This window comes from Microcebus murinus, chromosome 25, assembly GCF_040939455.1.
Source record: "Microcebus murinus isolate Inina chromosome 25, M.murinus_Inina_mat1.0, whole genome shotgun sequence".
Taxonomy (NCBI): Eukaryota; Metazoa; Chordata; class Mammalia; order Primates; family Cheirogaleidae; genus Microcebus; species Microcebus murinus.
The window spans coordinates 24647947-24660628 of record NC_134128.1 but is presented as its reverse complement, the minus strand read 5'-3'; the positions used below and the strand labels follow the sequence as shown (position 1 = coordinate 24660628).

Below are 12682 nucleotides of genomic sequence, written 5' to 3'. Positions count from 1 at the left end.
CCCCTTCCGGTTTGCCCATATAGGAGATTCCACCTTGAGACCTTGTTCACGCCCTGCTAATAGGAGTAAGAATCTAAGACTGATTAGTTACTTAATCTTGCTTTAAATGAATTTATCAAATTATTCTCAGACAGCAGGTCAGAAGGGTGGAAGGAAAAGGAGATTGTAAGTGAACCAACGGGGCCCCTAACAACATTCAACTCGGAAAAAAGGATATGGGGAGTGGAGATTAAGGGTATTCTGTGCACTTCATAGTTACTCAGAGAACTGGGCCTGTTGGGGAGTTTGGCACTGGTTTGGCTAGACTGCAGTCCTGTGCCACACAGTGGCATTTCTGTTGATGATGCTCGTATGCAGGACAATTATCACTTAAGAAGATAACGGAGCGTATGTAGAATCCTGATGTAGGGATACTGATACTGGCATTGCAGATCAGGTAGGGAAAATGATGGATATTCAGTAATAGTGTTGGGACATTTCATTTTCCATATGAGAAAATATATATATATGCACCATCTAGATTTGTATAAGTACACTCTATGATGTCCAATGGTGACAAAATCATCTGATGACTCACCCTCAGGATGTACCCCTCAAGTTAAGCAATATGCAAATGTATTTTTGAATGAGAAGAGTCAAAAAAGCATTATAGAGAAAACTCTCCATTTCTGGTAGTAATGGAGGAAAGGGTTTGCTTGGATAATGGAGGAAAGGGTTTGCTTGACAGAACACTCAAAACTGTAATTTTCATCATGTTGGTTAATTCACATTTTGTCTTTAAACAGAGTAGCCAATAGCATCACATTTTCTCACATATCTCCTTTCTCCCATGTGGTCATCTCTCCTCCTTGCCTTGTAGGAAGCAAACCTGTGGCTATTCTCCCCCAACTCACGTTATCCTGCATGAGCTGCTCCGAATGCTTTCAGACCACTCACAAGGCACACATGATGATGTTAGTATTTGCTTAAAACACAGCTACCTTAAAGAAGTATTAGCATGTGTACAGAGTGGTGAGAAGGTCCTCAGTGTTTAGTGGCCTCCTCAATGAGACAGTGCTTTCCTGTCTACCAAAGAATGTAATTTGGAAGTGCAAAGAGGTTAGGACAAGGGATAACTCAGAACAAAAAAGGGCCATCCACCATAAAAACTGTACTTGAATGTTCCTAAAAATGAACGTGGGGCATGAACACACTCAAAATTTTGCATTTTAGCTATTAAATTAATAGTTTGGGATCCATTACAGTATTGTCTATCTCTGATACAATTTGGGGGGAAATCTCTGCTCTTCATAACCCACTTTTAGAAAGCCTTAACATTACAAGTCAAATGCAAAGCTCCAACTCCAAATACTCACAGTTTCAACCAGACAAAGACGTCACTGCCTACCGAACATGGTGTAATTAATCCCTTCACACTTTCCCCATCTACACAGTACAGTATAACTATGGGTTGTCCAACACCTCCCAACTTCCATAGGTGAGTAACTATTATGATAATGAACAGTTAGGAAAATTACCAGAACAGACCTATAGTGCATTACAAAAAGAGAAGGTACTGTCTTGCTGTACATTTAGTTTTATATGTGTATGTGTGTGTGCGTGTGCATGTGCATGCACAGGTGTGTGTGTGTCCACACATATGTGGTATGTAACACACATACCTGTGCCCCATATTAAAGAAGCAGATTTGGGTTGCTTTCTTTCAAATCTGAGCTCCTAAGGGTCTTGCATATTCAGAGAAAAGATTGCATCTGTTTGAATCTCTGTCAGATAAACAAATATTTAAATGTAAGCAATATTGGAAAGATTGCTTTAAGCACTGAAGCATAGCATAGCATTTAGGCGGCAGAACAGTCGGGCCAGAGTCAATGGAACTGACTACAGATGACTGGGGCAGGAGGCTCGTGGGGGTGGAGGCACCACATCCCTGAGGCTTCCACAGACTGCGGCTCACTTACTTGCAGAGTTCACTTGGAAAATAATTGAGGGAAGGCGACTTCTTAGCCAATGCACACCAGCGCTCAGCAGCTGACGCTCAAAGTCAAGCGTTTCCCCAGTTCATGGGCCATCCAACTGGCTCTCCTGCGAGCACCTTCCTTCCATCTATTTTCTTGGTAATATGGGCTGATTTTCCATTTAAAGTAAATGCTGATGGACTATACTGTTTTCACATTAATAACTCCAATCTCATTTATCTTCAGACTCAATGATGCAAAGATGAGATAGAGAGTTAATAAATAAGAATCTTATTTTGAAACTTTTCAACTAAAAATAAGAATGTGAAAACTTGAAGACAGATAAATTTTTTTAAATCTTGTGTTCTCATTCAGAAAATCAATGTCATATGTGGCATAAGGAAGAGTTGCTTGAACGTGTTTGGTGTAAAATAGTCCTCCCACCAGCTGCTCCTTCCTTGGAAGAGAGGAAAGGGCCGCATCCACCTGCACATTCCTTCCACACTCACCAAGTAGATACTCCTCGCCCGGAAGGAAGTGAGGAAAAGAGTGGAGAAAAGCCCAGAACGTTAGCCTCAAGGTTTTGCGGGACTCTCAGGAGTAGGGAGAACAGCTCCCAAACGTTCCTCTGGGTTCACTTAATTCTTTTCTCTTAGCCATTAAGTGGATCCATGAAAGAATCTACATACAGCAAATCATTCTGGTTTTATCTCCTGGAACACAGTTGTCTGAAGTCTCTAGACTGTGACCATAAAGTAGCAGTCCTCCCATAAAGTTCTCATAAAGTGGGAATGTCCTTCCACGAGGTTGGCTGGGCGCTATGGCATCATGTCTGGGAGGGCACATGTGGTTGATAGTGGGCACTGCTGAGTGACAAGGGTCCTCCCCCTAGTAGGTGGCACCTATGGTTTTGTGCTGCTGCGGTTTCCACCACCTCCCAAGTGGAATTGCTCAGGACGAGGAGAGGTGCTTCCCAGGGTGGGACTGTCCTGGGGGAGTGACTAGGCCCTCCCCCTAGTAGGTGGCACCTGTGGTTTTGTGCTGCTGTGGTTTCCACCACCTCCCAAGTGGAATTGCTCAGGACGAGGAGAGCTGCTTCCCAGGGCGGGGCTGTCCTTCATCAGTAACCAACTAGTCCAGAGTCAACAGGGGGTCACAGTGCAGAGACCGACACTTGAACACGAATCTGACACTGAAACCTCCACACTTTCTTCCCTGGTTCCAAGTGTGGGATGGGATTTGGGGTAGCACATCTATCCCTGACCAGCTAGACCTGGCTTTAACCATTAAAGGCAACATTCACTAATATAGGGAACATTGCGACTGTCTCACAGCTTAAAACTAGCAACTATTGTTTCACCCCTGAAATCTAAAAGCCCTATGATTGGAAAGACTTTATTTTCCTACAGTCAGATCCCTGCCTTAGTTACCCTGCTGGGGAAAAGGTGAGCCTGTGTGATCCAACATCACACTCTCACCAGCCCCACCCCCACTTTGGCAGAAGGCTACTAGGGATCACTCACACCTGGTCAAAGTTGCCACAACTGCAATATTGTCTAAGGTCTGAGTTCTTCTTAGCCACCCCCCACACCCCAACACTGCCACTGCAGGTCAGCTGCTTGGACATGCCAGTCGCTGTGAATCACAAGGTCAAAGTACCCTGACCCCAATAAAGCTTTAATCTCCTGGTTTTAATTTGTTTCTGAAACTTGTAATTCTCAGTGCTTCTTAACATTCCCAGCCGACGTATAAGGAAAACAGTATCAGGAGTGGGGAAGAAGCCATGTCCTCCCAGCACAGAGAGCATCGCTTAAGCTGGAGATGCTTGCGAGGGGATGCGGCATGCTTGGCCACCTGGAAGGAGACCCCCCGCAAGTCCATCGACTGCTGGGTTGGAGGAGCAGGGAATAAGGAGGGGTGTCTCCCACATAGAGGCTAGATACCCCTGGTGGACCTTTAACCTATTTCTGTATTGTAGGTAGTCACCAATATATTTGTGGCATTTAGTAAGCATTATCATTGCAATAAGTAGTTTAGCGATGCAATCTTGAAATCACCGGATCCTGGAATGCCATTTCAGCTTCAAGACCAATAGAGAGCTCAATTGAGTGGTATTTCTGAGTTGACAAAGGAAAAATTTAATTAAAACTATAAGTGACCTTCAAATGTCAGAAGTAAATAAAACGATAACAACTGCATTTTTGACAGCTGTCACCAGCTAATGGGAATGCCATAAAAGCTCATGATCAGGGGAGCACTGGCACATCCAATGTGTACCAGACTCATCACCATAAATTTTGTCAGATAAGTGCTCAACCCGATAATAATCTTACATCAATGCACTGAATTAGCTTCAGCTACACTGATGGAAAGACAGGTAGGGATCATCTCCATAACAATGACAACCTCCTGTGCTGACAAATAGCTGAGAGAATGGCAATCATTTGCATAAAGGAAAAGCAAAGAATTTGAGCAGAGACAATGGCAGAGCCTCACACCATTTGCATCCTCTGACCTTCCTTCTTCTTTAATTTGGGCACTTGGTCCTGCTGCACTTGAATGATTGATTTCACACACACGTATGAGGATAAAGGAAAATGCAGTTCTTACAGCCTTCTCCCTCTAAAGCAGAGGAGACACATATGTCTAGCATGTACAAGGTTAGCTGTTGTAAAAGATGCTGGCATCTGCAGATGCAGATTTTAACCTCCGAGCTGACTCAGCTGGGCAGCCACTAGCTCCACTGCTGAGGTGTCACAGGGAGGCTCAGCAGGGGACAGGTTGCAAATTGATTTTGCCCTTTTGTTGAATACAGCAAACCCACCCACTTCACAGTTTCCCAATTCCAAATACTCTCTGTGCATAATACCAAGGCAATGCTGTAAGCAATCCTAAAGCCTATAATAATAATGTTACAGACACACACTGCCCAGAGGTGTCCCTTTCTTATAAACACTTTGGATGAATCAAATGTTAGGGGAAGACATTAAAAACTTATTTTCCACCAAGGGGGGAAAACAAGTAGCTCCCAAAACTATCACTATTAAATATTATTGTTGATGTTGAAAGTGGATACATATAAGAACACTATATCAATATAATATGTATGATATATTTGATTATAGTCTGTAGAGGTAACATTTGGGTTTGGACCTATGGCCCAATCCAGCCTGCCACCTGCTTTTGTAAAACATAGAGGCAAAAATGGTTTTTACAATTTTAAATGGTTCTATATATTCCTACACAGTACTTTAGGCTTTGCCCCTTGGGACTCAAGGCCTAAAATATTTACTATCCAGCTTTTGACTGAACATTGTTGACTTCTCTGCTTAAGAACAAAGAATTTTGTTCTTAGGCAGAACAAAAGTTTGACAAACATGAAGTCAAACTCTATATGTAAATGGTTTTAAATGTCCAGTGTGTAGGGCGGATGGTTCCTAATGTGCCCATAGAAATCTCTTACAAAACAGACAATTGAGTCTTACCTAATGCACGAGAAATGCAAAGGACCATACCATACACAAAAACGTCAATTATTGATAAAAATATATTAATAGTAACAATATGAAGCTAGCTTGTGATAAACACAGTGAGCATGGATTTGCGGAGACTGGGCTGTGTAGGCAAAGACTTGGAGGGTAAAGTCTGTTAGCACAGAGAAAACTCAACCTTGGTTTTTCCTTAAAACTCAAAGATCTTTGTTTCTGTGTCCTATCTTGCAAGGAGTTCTGCCATTTCACGTTGTCTCAGAACCAAAAGGACCATAACATTGTTTCATAACATACGCAATCTCTTTCATATATGTGTGGTGTTTTTCTCGTGATTTTGACTATTATAGAAACATTTTTCTCTTTGAAGTTAAAGTAGACTGGGCTTGGGACCTCCACCTCTGTACTTTCCTAACACGGGAAGAACATCTTTACCATCTCATGGACCTTGCTGGTCTGCACTTGTTTTCATACGATCGGCGAGATTCTTGAAGGAACAGCCCCCGCCTCACAGCATTCTATCAATGTGGTGCACATAGTATTGCAGCCACTCGATAACTGTTCATTGCTATTGTGGAAATTGTTATTGCTTGTCCCATTGCTGTTGTTCCACCAAAGCATAATTCCTGCTATCATCATCCAGGTCAGGTTCTTGGAACAGCGTTACGTTTGGCATGTCAGGAACAGGATCATTTAGAAGTAAGCACATGTTTCAGCTTGGTTTGAAACAAAAGAAAAAGGGTATGCTGCTTCTGTGCTTGCCTGGAAGGCAAAAAATATCGAAGCTCCAAAGTTTTCTGAAGAAGCGCCTACAGACAAAAGACCTTGCTGGTACGAGTCCAATTTGATTAGCGCTGAAATGACCTACAGGGGAAGACCCAGGATGGGACTGGAGAGTGCGGTGCACGCTTGCCCTGGCCGTCCCCAAGTACCGTGCAGTCGGAAGCTATGCCCTGAGAACACCATTAAATCAGGCTGGGCTGAAAATACTTTCAGACAGCACTTGCCTTCACACACCAGGGGAGCAAAAGGGCAACAACAGAAAAAGAAAAATACATACTGAAAAATAAAACTTTTATTTTCATTGCCTAAAACAAAATAGTCCAGGCAGATTCTACTGAACTGATTCTAAGATGGTAACTGATGATTACCATGTGAATGGTAATCATAGGAATGATTTCACTTTAAAGATTAATTTTGAATACTGTGTAATAAAATAAGTTACAATCCCAGACTTACACTAAATTTAGAAAGGGAAGACAACAATTTTTTATTTGGATTATGAAGTGTAAGATCAGTAAATTTTTTTTTAAATTAAAAACATGAAGATGAAAAAGTTGCTCCTGCCAAGGTCAAATTTATCTGGAAGAAGATATAAAGTTGGGGAAAGTTAAGAGATAACTTATTTTTTATATCTTCCTTGCATAAACATGTGCTTTGCTCTAACTCTAATATGAAATCAGGGACTCTGAGGACTATTTTAACTGCAGTGATTAGAACCAGCAATCTGGTCACATGAGCCCCAGGTTACCCGACAGTGAGTGCTCCCAGGGGAACCACCATCCGGACTCCTTGACAAATGAGACTATTCTTTACTACACTTCCTAAATTCTAGCCTGATACAGACTTATGTTTCCTCTTCAACCTCCCACACGCAGTGACCTTGGGCCTGGAGTTAATGGAAGGCACTGGGATGTTTATTTCAGGCACAAAGGCTGGTGCATGAGAGGAAGAGGAAAGGAAGGCACTAAAATGTATTATGGAACCACCACATGATTTAAGAACCAGGCAACTCCTAAATCTTAATTTCCCAAATTCAAGTGTGACATAGAATGAGAAATTGTGGTGCATGCACACGATGGAGCACTAGGGAGCGATGAGCACGAACAGTCTGCAACTGCATCGGCAGTGGGGATGGCGCTCACACACCTGGGGGAAGGGGAGAGGCCGGCCCAGCAGAGGGCACGCGGTGGGCTCTGTCGGAACAGGAGGAAGAGGGGCAGGAGGCATTCACCCCTTAGACGTCAGGAAGCGGTGAGTTCGCTTGGTGTGAGTCTGCCTGGAGGTACATGAGGAACGCTTTTAGGCTGATGGTGATCTTCTTGCTATGGGGACTGGTCACAAAGGTACGTTCAGTTTGCAAAAGTTCATTAAGTGGTACACTAAAAAACTGTACTGTGGAATTCTCACAATTACTCTCTGTGATCATGGTGGATTTGTATTGTCTTTCCCTGCAATAGGGCCAGTCCCTGCAATATGGCCAGCCATCCCCATCCTTGACTCTGTTGGTCCACCAGCCATCCACAGGAGGACACTCGCCTCATGGACACTGCACTTGGTCACGTGATGGGCTTGGCCACTGGGCATGGAGCAGGTGTCATACAAGTCCCTCTAGTGTAGAAGAACCCTGTATGACGACCTCCCTCCTGCTGCACGTCCCTGCCATGAGACTGGATCAGGGATGCTCCTGCAGCCTGGGCCCCAGAATAAGAAGATGCCTTGAGAGCTGGGGACAGGGCCACAGTTTAGACAACCCAGCATGTAGCCTGGGCAGAGCTTCAGCTGGAAACATACCCACAGTCAACCCACAGTTCCCTTGTAAACTGAGTGACATATGAATGCATGTTGTTGAACGCCACTAAGACTCAGGTGTGGTTTGATACCAGAGCAGATTAAGCTAATAAAAGTATGGTAATGTGAATGGGATGCTGACGAAACAAAGAAGCTAAAATGCTGAGGTTGGCTTCAGGGCCAGACAGAACATAGCAAAAGAACTACTGTTATTAACAGAACCTGAAAAGCTGGCAACCAGGCAATAGTGAAACATTTGGTAAAGCTGTCATGTGTGATAACCAGGAAGGCAGATAATGAACCCAAGTGGTTGAAGAGGTTTGCAAAACAATGTTATTGCCACCATAGGTTGATATTAGCCCTAGTAAAGTACTACAAGAAATATGAGCTCAGAAAAAAATAGGCCTGTTTTCAAAAAGAGATAAATGAGAAAGAAATTAGGTTGTTTAGAAATTCTAGGAATTTCAGGAGTAGAAAAAGAACTATTGGTTATCTCTAATAAAAAAATAAAATAAAAGTGAGAAAGTTTTTGAGCCAAAAATTCTGATTAAGATTCAAATAAAGACATGAGATTAAAGCAAGGAACAATTCAAGGGTCTGGCTTTTGTAACTTTGTTTAAACACCTTTGTTTAAGATGGTCCTCAGAAAATATTTTCCACTGGGGGAAAAAATAGCTTAAGGAAAATAGATTGTGCTATGGTCTTATAAAAGCCTGAAACTTAAGACAACTCTAATTAAGGGGAGAGAGAAAAAGAGAGGGAGGGAGGGAGGAGCTGTATCGCCAACAGCATTAAAGTAAACTGCTACTGTCTGAGGCCTAAAGCAACCCATGGGTCCCCAGCTTTCTGTGGGAAGGAAGCAGCCAACAAAGCTTCTTGACATCCGAAGGAGGCACAGTCCCCAACACCATATTCAGATGTGCCCAGGAGAACCATGACAATTGGACCCCACAAGGAGCAGTCTCCATCACCAAGTAGCAAAACCTTCCAGACTTTCCATCAGGAATTCACAACTTTCTATGGACCAGTAATGGCAGTGGTTCCTTCTCTGAATGGGAGCCTTGGAGGTGGTTATGCTGCTGTGTTCCATCACTGTGGTGTGCACAGGTGAGGCAGGTATGCAGATAGCATATCTGTTTAGTTCCTTCAGTCCCCAAATCAAGTGGAGCCACATTCAAAGCCAGGGTAGACATCATCCTGAGATCTGAATTTTGAGTCTGATGCTAACTTTTAATTTAATGTGAGTGTTGGGGTTCCTTCCTTGGAGGGGTGGGTTTAATTTATGAGTGGAAAGAAGGTGAATATCTGTGATCAAGACAGAAGGCAGTGGTAGATCACCAAATATTTCACAATAATTTGATCCTTCTTTCTGTAAGAGCATTTTGTACCCATTACCATGTGCAATAGATTATAAACAGTGGCTACAAATTATTTCTTTTTTATCTATTCACAGCTGTCTGAAGTGGGTCTGGCGGCTCCTCTCATTAGGCTATTCCCCACACATTCTCTAGACTGTGACACGTCCTCTGTTTAACGGAACAATAACAAGCATTACCCAAGCAGAGATATAACAGGGACTTCAGCCTTGGTGCCGGCCTCCTGTTGCTGTTTAAATTCTGTTCTCAATCAAAGATGCCCAGGCTTGCCTGCTCGATGATGAGAGACCTGTGGTGTAGTAAATCCCTTGCCCTAGCTGACAGTCAACCTAAAACCAGACATAGCAATGAGGCCATGTGGGGCCCACAGACCCCCTGGCCTGACCAACTGGACACAAACACATGAAGAAGAACCACCCTGCTGAGCCCAGCCAAAGTGGAAACCTGAATGATAGTGGACTGAATAAATGATTTTTAAGTTTGCTATGCACCAAAATCTACCTTAGTCACCATGTGACTCAGGCAGTTACCTATACTTAGCTGCCCCATGGAATTTGGTCTTAGTCATGTGACCATGTTTTCACCAATGGAATGAGGGAGGGCATGACATATGAGGGAGGTGTGTGCCAGATCTAACTCTCTTTCTCTCCTTCTCCATCAAAAGAATGAGCCTGTCCTAGATTAGGGCTGCATTTTCCAGCCCGAGCTCCCAAAGGAGAAGAAACAGAAAACTCAGAGCCCAAAGCAGAGCCACAGAGAACCTGCATTTCTCATGCAATGTGAGAAATGAATGTTGTTGTCAGACATGGAAATCTGGGAGTTTTGTCACTTCAGCAAAGTTAATCCATATATTAATCTTTAGATAGGCATTTATTTTTAGATCTGTTATCTATTTTGTAACATAAAAAACAGAGGCTCAGAGAAGTTAAGTAACTAAGCTAAGGTCATGCAGCTAATGAATGATAAAGCAAGGATTCAGCTCTTTCTAATTCTGGAGCACACAGTTTTGCCATCCACTCCTAAAAAGATACCCTTGTGAAAATAACACTGAAATTTATTGCATGGATACATAAATGGGTAATTTTTTTTAAAAAGTCTTCTTATAGTTTGTTCCTGAGAGTCACTTAATTTTGAGGCTAAAATAAAAGAATCAACCAATTTCTTTAAAAAACTATTGAGAAATTATAGCTTTCATTAAAACTGGGGTTTATAAAGAATTTTTTTTATGCTTGAAGATCTTTTTCCAAGCTAAAGAGTCGATTTGTACAGTTAATGCACAATAAGCACCTGCTGCCTCGTCCTCTCTTCCTGCTCCTCAGCTGCTCCTTTGTGAGTGAAAAAGGAAGATCTTCTCTGACCACATTTCTTCTGATTGTCATCAACACCGGGGCACCGAAGAAAATCAGGTCAGAAGTGAAAACTGGGGCTCCATCAGGTTAGTTAGGACAGCTCACTGCATTAAGTCTGTGTTCGGAGCTCCCTAAGCTCCCTGAGCACATATCTGTAAGGTTGGATATTTTATTTCATTTTATTTCACTGTATGAGTGCTTCTGGGAAGTCCAAGGGGAACTGGACACAGAATAAATGCTTTGTTGGTGAGATTAAGAAATGAAAGTGGTAAATGGAGAATGGCTTGGTTTGAGGCAACAAACATGGATTGAGCAACTGAGTTCTCACATTCTTGCATACAGGCATCACATGAGATGTGGGGACAGAAAATAACCTGTTTTCCCACTCTCCAAAATGCTGGCAGTGTAGTGGAAAGGGAGGTACTGTAATAGACGCGTCAACATAATGCGGTAAGTGCCCAGTTGGGTGTCTGCACACAGTGCTGGCTGGGCTCGCACTCACACCTGCGCCAGGTGGAGGATGGGGCCTGAGTGAGAGACAGGGCGGGACCTGGAAGGCACCAGATTAAACATTTTTAGGTTATTTTTTCTCTTACTGGCCGTGAGGACTACTGTTCGTACTGGTACACTGTTATTCTCAGGGGACAGTACTACCAAAGCAATAGCAGTAAGCAAACGACTGCCGTCGGTGAACTGTGAGGTAATTGTCAGCAAACTAGTTTCTCTGCCCCATAGAACTGCCCTATGAAATAGAAGAAAGTGTCACCATTGCTCTTTTTGCTGTACTTCCTAGATGAGATCACTGATCACCCAAATTCACTCAGTACGTGGCAGGACCAGCACTTAAAACCAGGTTTGCTGACTCTGAATATCATGATTATTCAGCCTCACCGTATTACCACATTGTAAGCAAAGCATGTGAGATTTGACTGATGTGTGTGGCATCCAACAAAATCTCCAGAAATTGCTTTTCTGACTCCCTAGTATTTGATCACTGGCAGCTGTTATTCAGAGGTACACTCTATGCCAGTAGGTGGTCTAGGCCTTGGGGATCCAGTGATGAGCAGATAGACAAACCCCTTCCTTCAGAGAGCTTACATTCTTATATGGGGGTGGAAAACCAGTAAGATAAATAAGTAATACATGTACCATATTAAATGTGATACACACTGAAGAAAAAATGAGACCAATGCCCAGGGAGATAGAGTTTTTATAGGCATTTGTGCCTTTCCCCTAATTATGTAGTGAGTTTGAATGTGTATTATGTAGATAAATGTGTATGTATATTTCTATATTTCACATGCTGTAATAACCTAGGGGATCTGACTTGGAGTATTCCGGTTTAGGGGATTTTATTACACTTTACATACTTGTGCTCTACAGAATGGATAGATAAAAATTCTTAAAGATGAATAACTCATTTCTTAACATTTTTTTTGGTACTGGAAGGAGAGACGTATGTAAATTTTAGTTTACTTTTCCATATAACCACAGCTCTGACTCAGTTAAGATGTGCCTGTCCTTGAAATATTCATCAGCGTGAAGTGCTTCTTTCCTATAAAACTCTCTGCAATCAGGCCAACCTCTTAATTGACATGTTTCTGCTTCCACTTGAATAGGCTAAAAAGGGAATTCTTCTACAGGATGGAGAAAAAGTTGGCCAATTAAAATTCTTATGGAAAGTTAAATTACCCAGAAGCAACCAAACATCTCCACAGTATACAGTACAGCAGATAAATTATCCATAAAACACAGCAGATACAGCTTCAAAAAGGCAAAAAGGGACCTACTGAATCCCTGCTCTGAGTATAAGGAACTTCAGTTAAGTCAACACTATCTTCTCTCTATATATATTTTATTTAATTTTTTGGTTACGTATTTATGGTGCCATGTTTGTTAGGATGATGCTATTTTTAAGAGACAGAACTGCATGTTTATCTTAT

At 42.4% G+C, this 12682-nt stretch overlaps 1 long non-coding RNA gene across 1 annotated transcript in view; it reads right to left on the bottom strand.

The window, feature by feature from the left end:
- Positions 1–12682, bottom strand: part of LOC105861459 (uncharacterized) — a 49563-nt gene that overhangs the window by 16184 nt on the left and 20697 nt on the right. The window lies entirely within an intron of this gene.